This window comes from Lissotriton helveticus, chromosome 1_1 (assembly GCF_964261635.1).
Source record: "Lissotriton helveticus chromosome 1_1, aLisHel1.1, whole genome shotgun sequence".
Classification (NCBI taxonomy): Eukaryota; Metazoa; Chordata; class Amphibia; order Caudata; family Salamandridae; genus Lissotriton; species Lissotriton helveticus.
The window spans coordinates 1,322,609,906-1,322,625,926 of record NC_136057.1 but is presented as its reverse complement, the minus strand read 5'-3'; the positions used below and the strand labels follow the sequence as shown (position 1 = coordinate 1,322,625,926).

The 16,021-nt window shown below is 48.8% G+C and overlaps 1 protein-coding gene across 12 annotated transcripts in view; it reads left to right on the top strand.

The window, feature by feature from the left end:
- WIZ (WIZ zinc finger) overlaps positions 1-16,021 on the top strand; it is a 731,163-nt gene that overhangs the window by 533,682 nt on the left and 181,460 nt on the right. The gene's annotated exons all lie outside the window — the stretch shown is intronic.

The window sequence follows — 16,021 nt, the reverse complement described above, 5'->3', positions numbered from 1 at the left end:
GCATGACCACTTCCTCCAAAGTGTGGCAAAATACTAACCCAGAAACCACTATTCTTCCAAAATTCAATGACCGAATTTTCAGCAGAGGGAGAAGAGCTGGCTAAACACACCCATAGGATGGCTAATCTCCTTTGTCTCTCCCCCTTGCATCTCCTAATTCATTTCTTAAGCCTGGCATCTGCCTTGGGCAAAGAGGAGAGTTGTAAATGAAATTGATGTTTATACTTCGATACCTACTCGGAAGAAGCAATACACAAACTGCTCTGCACCTTGAAGCCCTCTAATCACCTCACAGACCCCCTACCTGCTAATGCTGTAAAAGACTTCATCCCCTTGCTCCTCCCTCTCTGGACCAAAATCATCAACAGCTCCCTGCAACAAGGTCTCATTCCAGACTCCCTCAAGGTGGGGCAAGTCACGCCTATACTCAAGAAACCTACAGCTGATCCGTCTGACCTAAACAATTACCGTCCCATCACCAATCTCCCCACCCTGGCCAAACTGCTGGAGAAATGTGTCCAACTCCAACTAACTAAACACATTGACCAATTTGACCTCCTCAACCCTCATCAATCAGGCTTCCGAGCGAAACATAGCACGGAAACAGCTATGACACACATAATTGATGACGCCCTCCAAATCCTTGATCGCAATGAGTCTTGCCTCCTCATCCTTCTTGACCTCTCTTCAGCATTTGACACGGTCAAACATGAGAACTTGCTGGAGCTGCTAAGCACTAGAATGGGTCTATCGGGAACTGTTCTCAAATGGTTTTCGTCCTTCCTTCATAACCGGTCTCAGAAGTTCAAGATCGACAATGTGCTATCTAAACCTGTGCCTGCAGATCTAGGTGTTCCACAAGGATCCTCCCTCTCCCCCACACTGTTCAACCTCGTCATGGAACCGCTCGCCACCTTGCTCCAAGCTTCCAATGTCCAATTCCATATGTACGCCGACGACACACAACTTTACCTAAAGCTACAATCCCCGGAAGAAATCAAACATCTGAATTCCACACTTATTAACACTCAATCTTGGCTGGCCGATAATCACCTCAAGCTAAATGCTCTGAAAACTGAGTTCCTACTCATCTCACCCCGGCGAAAATTTCCACCACCCAAACCTGGCTCAATAACCTAACAGCACTCAATGTCCAACCTACCATCGTGGATTCGGCGAAATCCCTAGGCATCACATTCGATGCCAAGCTCAACATGCAGCAGCACATTAGCAAAGCCACAACAGGTGCTAACTTCCAAATCAACACACTGAGGAAAATTAAACCCTTCCTCCCTGCCGAAGACTTCCAAACTGCTGTACAAGCTTTAGTCATCCCTCGAATAGACTACGGAATTGTGGCCCTCAGCGGACTCCCGCTATCCACAACAGCACCCCTAAGAGCCTCCCTGAACGCTGCCGCGAGACTCATTACTGGCTCAAGAAAACACTCGCATATATATCCCCAGACTTAAAGTCTCTAAAATGGCTGCCTTTTGAAGCCAGAATACAGCTAAAAATTGCCGTTATGACACACGCGGCCGTGCACCACAATGCACCCAACTACCTCGCTCAAAAGTTGTCTATATCAGGAGGTTCGTGATCCAATAGAAGTACAAAAAATCTACTCCTGAAACCTCGTAGATTCCGGAAAGAGAAAACATACAAGCGCTCCTTCTCAGGAATGGCACCCAGGATCTGGAATGCGCTCCCTCCTGAAACCAGGCTCATCTCCTCCACTGCACTCTTCAAGAAAGAGATGAAAACCATCCTTCTGGCCAAGATCTCCTGAACTTTATAGGTACTGGATCAGAGACTCTGCATCGCTTTGTATCACTGTTCACCTTGTCCTCTGGCACTATACTTCTACTTGATGGTGACACTACTACGCTACTCTCTTACTACCGACCAATATATGATACACTTTGGTACACTGTATCACCCTCCCGATGCCCCCACTCAGTGTTCTCTCTATCCTAAGAAATTGGTATAAGCCATCCACACATCCAAGGTCTACCTGAACACTTCTGTAGTGGGATTGATGACTTGTGCCGTCTTATATTACTTGTTTACCGGATTGTATATTGATATGTTTTCTGTACGTTATTATTATCCTACTATGTTAGTGACTATTATACTGCTCCCATTATCCCTGTTCATTCCTGCTGCCCCTACCCCTGTCTCTGTGAAGCGCTCTGATATCTGTAAGGATCTTGTTCGCGCTATATAAAACTTTGAATAAATAAATAAATAGCTTTTCTCCCCCTTCCCTTGAAGAGCATGATTTACTGCCCCTCCCCCTGGCATTCCTATGGCCAGCAACTTCTCCTCCCCAAGAGACTTCCTAACCCCAGGGGTCATTTATCATCACCTCTTCAAAGCAGCCAGGCTCACTCTCTTATCTATGACCAATCAGGACAGAGCAGTACAAGGTTGAATTTTGGCTTGCAGACACAAACTTCTTAGAACTTCCTGTATGTTCTTCTTTTGTTATTTTTTTTTTTTTTTTACAAGAAATTCAACAATACCATATTGTTGGATTTATCATTACCATTCCACTGAGTCCTTTAATCCTAGTTTTATGGCTTTTCTTGCTCCAGTTATTAACTAATAACCTTTTCCACTGTTAACCTATGGGCTGGGGATCTGCAGTGGAAAAAAAACTGGGCAATTTATCCAATACCAGGGCCTATAAAACAGGTTTTATAAGGGCCCTGCTTAACAGGACCCCCAAGCCTTGGAACATCTAGGAAAGACTTTAGGGGTACTGAATATATACAAATTTTGCAGATCCTCATTTCACAGTGCTCCTAGCACAAAATTCGATTTTGGGAATTACTTTACAACAATGTGGGAAGTGAAATGTCCACTTCACTAACCCCAGGGCATATACAAATCCTTTTTATAAGGATTCTTCTTATAAGTACCTGACCACCACCCCTAGAACTCCTAGAGGAGGCCCTGGGTGGTCCCTACCATGTCCAAACATTGTAGTTTATTCATTTTTAAGTGTCTCTAAACACAAACGTAGTGTTTGGACCCCCTTGTCATTTCAAAAGCAGTCCTGTAACATATGGCGGATTTTTAAACTGACCTCAGGCTCCAGCAGTGCACACATGCCAGTGCAGAAAAGGCTACTAGCCCCTAAACTGCCCTGCCCTATTCTATACTAGGGATTTGAAGGTAGTTTCAACCCCCCTACCCTATATGTAACAGGCCTTATAGGGGGGGTCATGCCAATCACGGGTACCCTCATCCATAGTGTACCCTAGTGTGTGTAGTTGTTCTCACTGTATTCTGCATGTGTCTTTAGCATAGCACTGGCCTCGGGCCTGGTTAGGCAGAGCCCAGGACCAGTCATAGTCCGTTACCACCAGTACTAGTCAGCAACAAGTTGGGGGGGTGGCCAGGGCACAGGATGACTTTGCAACAGTAACATCACATTTACCTCCTGGCAGAAGATCTTCCAGGAGTAGATAACGACTTTGCAGGCCTCTTGAGCAGGACTCAGCAACAAGTCCATGAGTATTGACTCTACCCACAAGTCCTTCAGCAATCCTTTCAAGCTTGGGAACACCAGGCATATATATATTTGCAACAGCAGAGAACACAAAACGTCCCCTCCAGGTTTCATCACCTACACTCACAGGGCAATACCCTATGGATGAATTGGTCAGGTATATTTGCCTACACCTTTCCGTTTCTCCCACTACCTTCATATTTGGTGAGAAAGCTTAGGGAAACCTCTTAACCTAATTCTATTAACTCAAACATGGGCCAACAACCATGGTCTACCACCCTACTTGAGTTGTTGGTAGTTCCTCTTGAAGTTCACCAACAGGCAGGAGGACCGTCTCTCACAAAATCAAGCACAATCAGGCACACAGATCCTAGACAATTCAATCTATCTATCTTGAGCCTAGCCTACTAGTCTATACATTTTCCGCTTGCAGCTTCGTACCTACAAAATGAACATTGTTTTAAATTCCAGTTGTCAAAGCGTTCATGGAAAGTTTAAAAAGGATAATACTACCAAGAACACCACCTGCTTCAGTTTGGAATCTCAATGTGCTACTAACTAGACTCATGGGACCCCTTTTGAGTCTTTACTTTCCTGTCCACCTCAGTACCTTTCAAGGAAGGTTGCATTTCTAGTTCTAATTGCCTCATTGAGAAGAGTTTGTGAAATAGAAGGGCTCATTCTACAGAAGACTTTCTTTCAAATGCATCAAGACTGAGTACTCCTAAGACCCAATCCTACATTTTTACCTAAAGTCCTGTCATCCTTTCATCTCAGACTATTGAGCTTTCAGACATCGCCTTTCAAGCAGCAGTTGTCATGGCATGAACAGCAGCAGGATTAATATTCAACGTTAATTAACATGTTTGAAAATCGAGACAGAAAGGAATTCTTTACCGAGACGAAGCAGATGTGCAGCACTGAAAATAACTTCACCAAAATATTTGAAAGATGCCTGCAACCTTCGTGCTTTAACCTGAAAAAATGGCAAAATGAAACAGACAAGAAGTATCCTGTCACAGGACACTGCTAAAACGTATGTTCGAGGCATATGAGCTGCAGATTACACACTATGCATAGATGGCCACCTAGTGTTGGGTCCGGATGTTTGCAGTTGCAAAAGTCTTTGGAAGTCACATGATAGGGGACTCCTCCTTTGGATGATACTGCACATGGGCATCGGCTCCATCCCCAGATAGTTTTTTTCCGCCACCGGGCTCGGATGTGTTTCCAGCGCTCCGTGTTGGAACCGATTTCCTTCGGCGAGCAATCCTCACCAACTTTCAACATCGAGGATCTAGATTCCGGTCGTCGTCGACTGCCTTATGGCCTAGCTAGGCCTCGACTCCAGCTCATGGAAAGGACGCAATTTAAAAAGTGTCCTCAATGTGGGTGAAGTTTCCCCACACCGACCTTCATGAGGTGTGTAACCTCCGCCTCTCTCCGGAGCACGAGGCAAAGGACTGTTCAGCTTGTGCTTCTTTCCGCTCCAAAAAGACTATACGGGACCGAAGAGCGAGGAGAACAATGGCTCTAAGATCTTCAACTCCGGATGACATATTCGAAGAAGGCATCAACGTTCCAGAACAACACGACGTCGACAGCAGCTCCGAGGCATAAGATTCTGAGGTCGAGGACATCACTCCAGCGCAGTGGGTCATAAGTAAGACCGTCGACCCCGACCCTTCCTCGACACAGAAGGCCCCGGTCACACCCTCGGGCTCGGGTGCACACCGGCACTCTGCTTCTACTGCCCCACCTTTGGGCCCGGCTAAGAAGCCAATTAAGCTTTCAGGCGACTCAGGCTACATTTACCGGCACCGAAAAAGACAACGGCACCGACTACAACTACATCCAAACCATCGGTGCCGGAACATACCACTACTCCTTCGGCACCAGAACCCAGGTCGGAACCAAGCAAACCCGCTTCGGATTCCAAAAAAACATCGGATCCAAAAAACATACCGGAACTGAAAAAAGCCTCGGAGCCGAAAAAGAATCCCCCTTCCCCAGTGAAAGACATGGTCAAGAAACCAAAACAAGCCATTTCGGTGCCCAAGCCTTCCTCCGCACCAAAAGATCACCCTCCTGCAGAGCATTTACCTTAGCCAGACCCTGCTCAAAAGACTAAAGCTAAGGATCCAATCACTGGACACTAAGTTTTGGCTTCAAAAAAGCAACCACTGGACGCACCAGCTCCGCATTCAAAGATGGAGGACATGGCTACCTCTCCCCTAAGACTGCCTTCCCCTTCTCTTTCACCTGTACCATCACCACATCCTCCCATACCACAGCATTCCCCAGCATCCTCCAGCATACCAGACAGGGATGATGGCTCTGATGATATGGGGGGGTAACATACCTGATCCACCCACGCCTACAGGATCCCCTGACCTGTGGGATGATTATACCACCCCAGATGTCCCAAATGTCACTCAGGATGATTTATACCCCTCGAGGCCTTCCCCACCAGAAGACACAATAGGGTTTAATGAATTAATTCACAGGGCTGCACAATATCATGGAGTGGACATGCTTACAGGCCCGGTTGAGGAAGACTTCCTAATGGATACCTTTGATAATGCACAAAGGTCTTCATCCATTTTACCGATGCTCAAAGGAGTGATCAAAGCGATACAAAAGGGGATGATGGACGGAGCGCTTGAGCAAATCAAACACTCACCCCCAGTCAACTGATCTGGGTTTAATCCATCACCATTCTTTAGTTCACTCAGCCACCCCAGTTCAGACATGGCTATATGCAAATCAGTCTGACCCTGTGCCTTATGGGAACAGTCCAGCCCGAACTGCCAAGCCATGTCTTCCCTGGTCCGGAAACAAGCATCCTGGGACCGGTTTCGGATTCATAATCCTCATCAGCCAGGCTATCTTGAATCCAGTGGCCAAGTGAGCAAGGGACTCACGTCTGAGCATACCCTGCCACACTTAGGGCGAACAAAGCGATACTAAAGGGGATGATGGACGGAGCGCTTGAGCAAATCAAACACTCACCCCCAGTCAACTGATCTGGGTTTAATCCATCACCATTCTTTAGCTCACTCAGCCACCCCGGTCCTCGGAAGCTTGTTTCCGGTCCAGGGAAGACATGCTTGGCAGTTCGGGCTAGACTGTTCCCATGAGGCACAGGGTCAGACTGATTTGCATATAGCCATGTCTGAACTGGGGTGGCAGAGTGGGCTAAAGAACGGTGATGGATTAAACCCAGATCTTTTGACTGGGTGTGAGCGTTTGATTGATTCAGATGCTCAGTCCATCACCACCCCCTTTTGTACCGCTTTTGGCCGCCATAAGTGTGGCAGGGTATGCTCAGACGTGAGTACCTTGCTCACTTTGCCACTGGATTCAAGCAAGCCGGGCTGAAGACGGCTGGAATGCCAGAAACCGGTCCTCGGAAGCTTGTTTCCGGTCCAGGGAAGACATGCTTGGCAGTTCGGGCTGGACTGTTCACATGAGGCACAGGGTCAGACTGATTTGCATATAGCCATGAACTGGGGTGGCAGAGTGGGCTAAAGAACGGTGATGGATTAAACCCAGATCTTTTGACTGGGTGTGAGTGTTTGATTGATTCAGATGCTCCGTCCATCACCACCCCCTTTCGTACCGCAAAGGAGTGATCAAGCATGCCTCTGAAGTCTTCAAGGACCCAGTCAGAACTCGGGTCATTAACCCTCGTATAGAGAAAAAACATAAAGCTGCTCCCTCAGACCCAGCATACATTAAAGGATTAAAGGTCCAGTACCATTAGACTCACTTGTAGTTTCCAATGCACGCAAGAGAGCAAACTCAGTCATCAGGGGAGGCTGCACCACCAGATAAGGAGTCTAAGCTACTTGACGCATCAGGTAAAAGAACAGGGTCTCAAGCAGCAAACGTGGCGTATAGCCAATACACAGGCATTATTAGCCAGATATGACAGGGCACATTATGACGAGCTAGAGTCATTAATGAGGCACCTCCCTGACAAGTACAAGGATACAATAAACTAGCTTATCCAAGAGGGGAAAAACATCACAAACACCTCTATTCGGTGTGAACTCGATGCAGCAGATACTGCCTCTAGGGCAGTTAACCCCAGCGTTTTACTACGCAGACACGCCTGGCTACGTATATCAGGGTTCAAACCTGAGGTACAAAGTGCCATTCTTAGTCAGCCCTTTGAGGAGCAACACCTATTTGGACCCAACGTAGATGTATCACTACAAAAAATAAAAAAGGATACAGACACCGCCAAATCTATGTGAGCCCTGCAGTCGCAGGCTCCTAGACGTTCATTTTGTCGCTCATCCTATCGAGGTGCCACCAGGGGATATACTTCAGACACAGCTTCTACCTCGTACAAAGCCCCTACACAGTCCTTACAGCAAGGGCTACCAAAGGGGGGGTTACAGGGGTAACAATAACAAAGGCAGAGGTAAAAGTAATAACTTTCGCTCTGCCTCTACCCAATGACTCCCTTCCCCCGTCCCATTCCACTCCTGTCGGGTGAAGACTCCAACAATACCTGCCGGCCTGGGAAAACATCACATCAGACAGGTGGGTGCTCTAAATAATTCAATCAGGTTATTGTCTGGAACTAACATCTACCCCCCCCCCCCCCCCCCCCCCAACATACCACCCAAGCAGCGCCAAATGTCACAGGAACATTTAACATTGCTCAGACAGGAGGTAATATCCCTCCTGCAAAAAAATGCAATAGAAGTAGTTCTAGAGCATCACAAAAACAAAGGAGTATACTGCCTATATTTTCTAATATCAAAGAAGGACGGATCTCTAAGACCCATCCTAGACCTCAGACCTCTAAACATTTACATACAGTCGGATCATTTTCATGTGGTCACACTCCAACAAGTCCTTCCACTGCTGGTACTAAAAGACTTCCTTGTCACTCTAGATCTCAAGGACGCCTACTTCCATATTCCCAGCCACACAGCGCACAGAAAATATCTCAGATTTGTGCTAGACTGGCAGCACTACCAGTTCAAAGTGCTCCCATTCGGAGTCACAATAGCGCCAAGGGTATTTACCAAATGCCTAGCAGTAGTAGCAGCACAGTCAAGAAGACCACATATTCATGTCTTCCCATATCTGGACGACTGGCTCATAAAAGCCAGCTCATACAGCCAGTGTGTGCAACACACTCACGCTACTATTCAACTGCTTCACGACTTAGGATTCACAGTAAATCACACCAAATCGCACCTTCAACCCTCGCACATACAACAGTATCTCGGCGCTACAAGAAACACCCAACTAACACTAGCTTATCCCTCTCTAGCAAGGATAACAAGTGCACAAGCTCTCCTAACAAAATTCAAACCGCAACACTCGCTACCAGCTCGAGTGTTCATGCAGCTCATAGGGATGATGGCATCTTGCATATTTGTAGTACCTCACACAAGACTGCAAATGCGTCCAGTGTCTAGCACGCCAATGGACCCAGGCTCAAGGTCAACTGACAGACCTAGTGTTGGTAGATGGCCGGACTCATCGTTCTCTGCAATGGTGGAACACCAAAAACCTTTCCAAAGGGCGACCGTTTCTAGAGCCAGTTCCTGAAAGTCATGACAGCGGATGCATCGCTCTCCGGCTGGGGAGCTCACCTACTGCATCACACCATGCAAGGCAGGTGGACACCGCAACAGAAGCTACTCCACATCAACCACTTAAAGTTGCTAGCTGTGTTTCTAGCCCTAAAAGCATTTCAAACTCAAGTGTCAGGCAAAGCTGTCTTAGTCTTAGTCCGCACAAACAATATGACAGCTATGTACTACCTAAACAAACAAGGGGGGGGACACTCTCTGCAGCTCTCTTTTAGCACAGCAGATATGGAGTTGGGCTATACCACTAAAGATCTTTCTCTTAGCCCAACATGTCCCAGGAGTGCAAAACACTATAGCAGATCTGCTAAGTCGTCAAACACAGCAGATCCACGAGTGGGAACTTCACCTGCAAGTTCTTCATCCGTTCTTTCAAATGTGGGGACAACCTCAGATAGACCTCTTCGCCACCCATGAAAATGCAAAATGCCCAAACTTTGCCTCCAGATACCCACACCCATTGTCTAAAGGTAATGCGATATGGATGAATTGGTCAGAACTATTTGCGTACGCTTTTCTTCCTCTCCCACTACTTCCGTTAGTGGTACGCAAACTACAGCAACATTCCCTAATGCTCATCCTAGTCGCTCCAACTTGAGCCAGGCAACCATGGTACACCATGCTGTTGCAGATGTCTGTAGTACCACACCAAAAACCTATCTCCACGCCTATTAACACAGAACCATGGAGAGATCAGTCACCCGGACCCAGCTCCGCTCAACCTAGCGATCTGGCTCCTGAGGTCATAGTTCGGTTACCTCAACCTTCCCCCAGAATGTATGAACGTTATCAAAGAAGATAGACGCCCCACTATTAGAGCATGTTATGCTGCTAAGTGGAAACGGTTGGTCATATACTGCCAAAACAACCAAATTAATACTTTACGCATGTCTATTCAACACATCATAGGATACCTACTACACCTTCAAAAGTGTAACTTAGCCTACACATCTATCAGGCTACACCTCGCTGCCATCGCAGCATTCCTACAAAATAGACAACATCTATCTCTTTAGGGCTCGCCTGCTGATGCGCTTGCGCATAGCTGGCGAGAAATATAGGGGCTTATCCAGAGCTTACCAAACTGGCGATTTGATGCTGTGCCCGTGCGCTTTTTCGGTCAATGCGCAAGCGCATTGACCTAAAAAGCGAGTGCACATCAAAGCCAGCCATCTGTTCCCCAGCTTGGTGCCGCCAGCAGCTCTTCCCGCTACGCCCCTGCTGCATCAAAGCCTTTCATTCCCCCCAGCGTGCGCTCTGACTCAGCCATTTCTCCTCCCCTAATTATTCACGTCCGGCCGTACTTTCAGTTAAACGGCCGCCAGGCCGTGTCTCCTTTTATTTTAACTGCTTAGTTGCACTTGTCTTTCATTCTGTCTTCGCAAGCTAATTTATCTTTTCTCTTCTTTCGTTCTCTGCTCTTCCCTCTCTGCTTCTACCTTTGTCCCTTTCACATCCTTATTTTGTGATCCCCTAGAGATCTCTCCCTTTGTTTACTCAGTGCGTCCTCTCTCGCCCTGTTCTTTCTCTCCTGCGCATTCCCTCTGTCCGGCACGTGTGCCCCCCCTAATTATTCCCGGCCGGCCGTACTTTCAGTTTCACGGCCGCCAGTCCGTGTCTCCTTTTATCTTAACTGTTTAGTTGCCCTTGCCTTTCATTCTGTCTTCGCAAGCTAATTTATCTTTTCTCTTCTTTCGATCTCTGCTCTTCCCTCTCTGTGCTTCTACCTTTGTCCCTTTCACATCCTTACTTTGTGATCCCCTAGAGATCTCTCCCTTCGTTTACTCAGTGCATACTCTCTCGCCCTGTTCTTTCTCTCCTGCACATTCCCTCTGTCCGGCACGTGTGCCCCCCTTCTCACAAGCCCCCCTCCTCTCCTGGGTGTTCTGTCCGGCCCAGGCAGCGCTTCGCCAGGGCTGCTCTTTTTGGTGCAATGAGCGATTGTGTTTTCGGTGGGTGCCCTGTGGCTGACTCCTGTTTGGCACTGGAACACGCTGGACTCTTCAGGCTATTTCTGCTCTTTCTATATTTGTCCTTTTCTTCTGGCTTCTCGGCTCTGGGATGTGATTACAGAGGATTCTTAAAATGTGCGTGACTCTGGGATTTCTCTTTCCCTAGTTTTGAGTACCACCTTTGGTCTTCCAACCCACTCCTTCTACCCCCTGCCAATCGCCCCTCCTCCTAACCAAGCGCCCCGCCCTCTTGCCCCTCATTTACCCTCGCTCCTCCTCTGCCCCCACCGCGTCCCTCTTCATTTTGTCCAACCTCTTGCCCCACCTCTGCCCTCCCTTTTCCTGCCCCGCCTTCTTTCCCACATCTGTCTCCGCCCACCCTCTGTTTCTTCCTCTGCCCTGCCTCTCATCCTGCCCTTTCCCTGTCTTACCTCCAACTCCCCCCTGTGCAACCGCCATCGCTGACAAAGCCTATTATCTTCTTATCTCTTATACTGCCCCTCTTTCCTACATTTATTTCGCGCACCTTCATCTTGGATGTTTCCAACCTCCCCTTCCCGTCCGTAATTTGTTTTCTGTGACGTCACCTCACTGACTCTGAGATTGTGTGATCTGCAGATAAGTTAGATTCCCTGCAAGGTCGACTTAGCCTTTCACGTTTTAGAGGTCGCTACTCACGTACCTTTAAATTATGTGATAGTAACCCACACATGCTATTTACAGTAGAGGTGGTATGAACAGATGTCTAAAAATAAGTTTTGCAGCGTGAATCTTTCTGGATTCACTATGCTGTGCATATTCCGCAATCTGGTGGTTGGGTCCGGAATCGTAGTCTTTTTCCTCTACTTTTTTGTTGTTGTTTTTTTTGGGGGTTTTTTGTCGTAGCCCAGGTGGGCGTTGACGTCCCACCATTTGGTGTACCCTCGGTGACGTCGGCGTGCTTCCGGCGGAAGCTACCACCCTTGGGCGCCATCTTCAGATTCTTTTTTCCGCCGTTGGGTCTGGATCGTCGCGTGAAGCTCCAGAAGTTTTGGAGAAGGAAAGGAGAAAATACTGCAAATCTTCAACCGAGAAGAACTGAGAAGATCGGGAGAAGAGGACCTTTAGAGAGGAGACGACGAAGAAAGGAGAAAATCTCAATCTTCGACGTACTTCGAGGAATGCACACACAGGGGGCCCCCTGAGCGCAGGGATGTACAAGACGCCCTTTAAATTCTGCAAGAACTGCCACCACAAGTTCGCACAGAAGGACCAGCACCCAGTCTGCAACCTCTGCCTACCTATCGACCACGAGAGCAGAGACTGCAACGCCTGCTCCGTCTTCAAGCCGAAGACACTCCGAGTTCGAGAGACAGAGGACGGCTCATCACACGATGCAGGGCAAGGGCCAAGCCCCGACGCTTTATGAACTTGGCCTCTCCACAGACGACGAGGACAACATCGCCGAAGGCCCAGATGACTTCACGGTCGCTGAGACCGATAAGAAAACACCTGAAAAAGTAGAGTCTACGACCCCGAAAACTCCCACAGGGCCTCGAAAACCAGAGGCAGACTCTCGAAAGTCTGAGCCCAAAGCCCCGAAAGGACCACCGGCATCGAACAAATCGACGACCGAAGCTGCATCCTCCGAAAAAGAGCCCAGCGGATCCCCCGAGAAGGACTCCCGGCGGCAGAAGACCAGCGAAAAGCAAAGGTCATCGAAGCAAGCACCCGAAAGAGGGCCTTCGACTTTGACCTCGACTTCAACTTCGACGTCGAAAGAAAAGGAGCCAAAGAAAGCTTCGTCGCCGCCGAAAAGGGCGGCCGAAATGCTCGACGACGAACAGGCCGCTGAGATGCAGAGAAAGAGGCTCGAGGCCGAAATGGAGAACATCCTTCAGAGAAGGAAGGATTTCGATGAAAAAATGAGAAGCTACAAGATCCCCTCGAAGCCGGCAACGACCGTCGCTGAGGTACAGGAGCCCGAGGAGTTAGACGTCGAAGAGCTGCCGAAAACCCCAGAACCTTCGGAGCACGAAGAGGAGGAAGACCTCTACTATACAGAAGGGGATTACGGGGAACAGCAGTCAAGCTACGGCTCAGGTTCCTCGACGGCCCAAGACCAGGAATGGCAGGACATCGAGGCCGAAAACCCAGAGGAGGCGGTGGAAACATACCCCTCGAGGCCTTCACCACCGGATGACATTGGGGCATACAATGAGGTGGTAAGGAAGGCGGCAGCAGCCTATGGGGTTAAGATGGAAGAGGAGAAGCCAGAAGCAGACTTCCTGCTCGAGACATTGCTCCCCATACAGACAAGAAGCCAGTTCCTGCCCATGCTCAAGAGTATCACAGACCAGGGGAAGGAAGCCTTCAAGGACCCGGCTACGTGCAGATCAGTAACGCCGAGGACGGAGAAGAAATACAAATTCTCCTCCCAAGACCCAGCTTACATCAAGGGCTCCGTCACAGCAGATTCTATAATCGCTGCAACAGCCAGGAAAAGGGCAAACGTCCCAACAACGTCTGGACCCCCACCTGACAAGGAAAGCAGCAGGAGGATGGATCTAACTGGCAGGAAGATTGAGAGGTACGCCGCAACGTACTGGCGGATGGCGAATTCCAATGCCCTCCTGAATAGGCATCAATACCAACACTGGGAGGAGATGGGACAGTTGCTCAAGCCCCTTCCGGAACAATACCGTGCGAGGGCATCACACCTTGTGGAAGAGGGGAAGAGCATCTCCAATTCGTGCCTGAAGACAGCCTTGGATGGGGCAGAAACATCCAGCAAACTGATGGCTATAGGCATCACAGAAAGAAGGCAAGCCTGGCTCAGGATCTCAGGATTCAAGGCTGAGGTTCAGAACAACATCCTGAACACACCCTTCAACGGTGAAACACTGTTCGGAGCCCCAGTTGATGATAAGCTCACCCAACTGAAGAAAGACAACAAGACGGCAAGGTCCACGGGGGCCCTGCAGTTCAGAGGGATGAGAAGGGGCACTCCTACACGGAGACCGAACGGCAGAGGTGGAAATCAGCGAGGAGATTCTCACCAAAGTTTCCACCAGGGGCAACAGAGTGACAACCAGGGCCACCAGGGCCAGGAGAGGCAAGGCTGGAACTACCAAAGCAGGGGCCAGTCCTTTCGGTCAAGAGGAAATGGACGAGGCCAAAGAAGGAGAGGCGGTGAACAACCCCCCTCTAAGTGACTTCAGACGAGAGAAGGTGCCCCACCACCCAAACCCTCCGGGGGAGGAGCACGGGAAAACAAAGAGGAGGGGGCTACACGGACAAGACACAGAGGAACATGTAACACCGGTAGGAGGAAGATTAAGATTTTTTCTCCAGGAGTGGAGGAAAATAACAACAGACAAGTGGATACTCAATATCATGCAGTACGGATACTGCATAGAATTAGAAAAGAGGCCACCAAACAGAAAACCAAAGAAAAGACAGCACTCTGGAAAAGAGCTGCAACTACTGCAAGAGGAAGCCCAAGAACTGCTCCTCAAAGCGGCAATCGAACGAGTTCCTTTCAAAGAACGGAACAAGGGAGTGTACTCAAACTACTTCCTAGTGCCAAAAGTGGACGAAAGTCTAAGACCCATCCTGGACCTACGGTTCCTGAACAAATACGTCAAAACTCAAAAATTCAAAATGACGTCCCTACAAGAGGTCATCCCACAAATAAAAGCAGGGGACTTCCTGTTTACAATAGACCTCAAAGATGCGTACCTGCACATCCCCATGAACAGGCAGCCCAAGCACATGCTAAGGTTCACAGTAAACCAGGATCACTACCAATTCACGACCCTGGCGTTCGGCCTAAAGTCCGCACCAAGGGTGTTCACCAAATGCCTCGCAGCAGTGGCCGCACACCTAAGAAGAATGGGGATACACGTCTACCCCTACCTCGACGACTGGCTGGTAAAGGCAAGCTGTTACAGGACATGCAAAGAGCATGCAGAACAGGTGACAAGAACGCTAACAAACCTGGGGTTCTCCATACACTGGGGAAAATGCTCAATGGAACCAGAGCAGGTGAAGATCTTCCTGGGAGCCCAGATCGACACCGTCCAATGCAGAGTCCTACCGAGCGAGAAGAGAACGCTCAGTCTGTTGAGGGAGAAACGTCACTCCCAGAAGGGGCGAGCTCTGACAGTGAGGACTGTGAGCAAGATCTTGGAGATGATGGCATCATGCATACACCTGGTCCCCAATGTACGCCTGCAAATGAGACCACTCCAAGAGTGGCTGCAACAACAATGGTCACAAGCTACAGGAAGTTGGGAGGATCTAGTGGCTGTAACGCACAGGGTGCAGGAAGAGATAAGGTGGTGGACCAAGGAGAGAATAACAGAAGGGAAACCTCTAACACCACCGGACCCAACAGTGACCATCACCACAGACGCATCCCAGAAGGGGTGGGGCGCACACATGAACAGGCCCAGAGTGAGGGGTCTGTGGAGCCCTACAGATGCAGTCAGGCACATCAACTACTTGGAACTGAAAACTGTGTTGCTAGCCCTCTAGGCCTTTCAGAAACACCTGTACAACCAGAAGGTGCTAATACAGTCAGACAACACCACAACGATGTTTTATATAAACAAACAGGGGGGAACCCAATCGTCCCCTCTGTCAAACTTGGCACAGGAGATCTGGAAATGGGCTATACCACTAAAAATAGACTTGCTAGCCATACACCTGCCAGGGAAGGACAATGTAGAAGCGGATTGGTTCAGCAGGCAGACTTCAGCGTCCCACGAGTGGGAACTCAACAGTCAGGAAACAGAGAGTCTATTCAGGAAATGGGGCACCCCAACAATAGACTTATTTGCAACACACCGGAATGCAAAATGCCAATACTTTGCATCCAGGCAACCAGAGGCACTGTCCCAGGGGAATGCCCTATGGATAAGCTGGTCAAAAACATTTGCCTACGCTTTTCC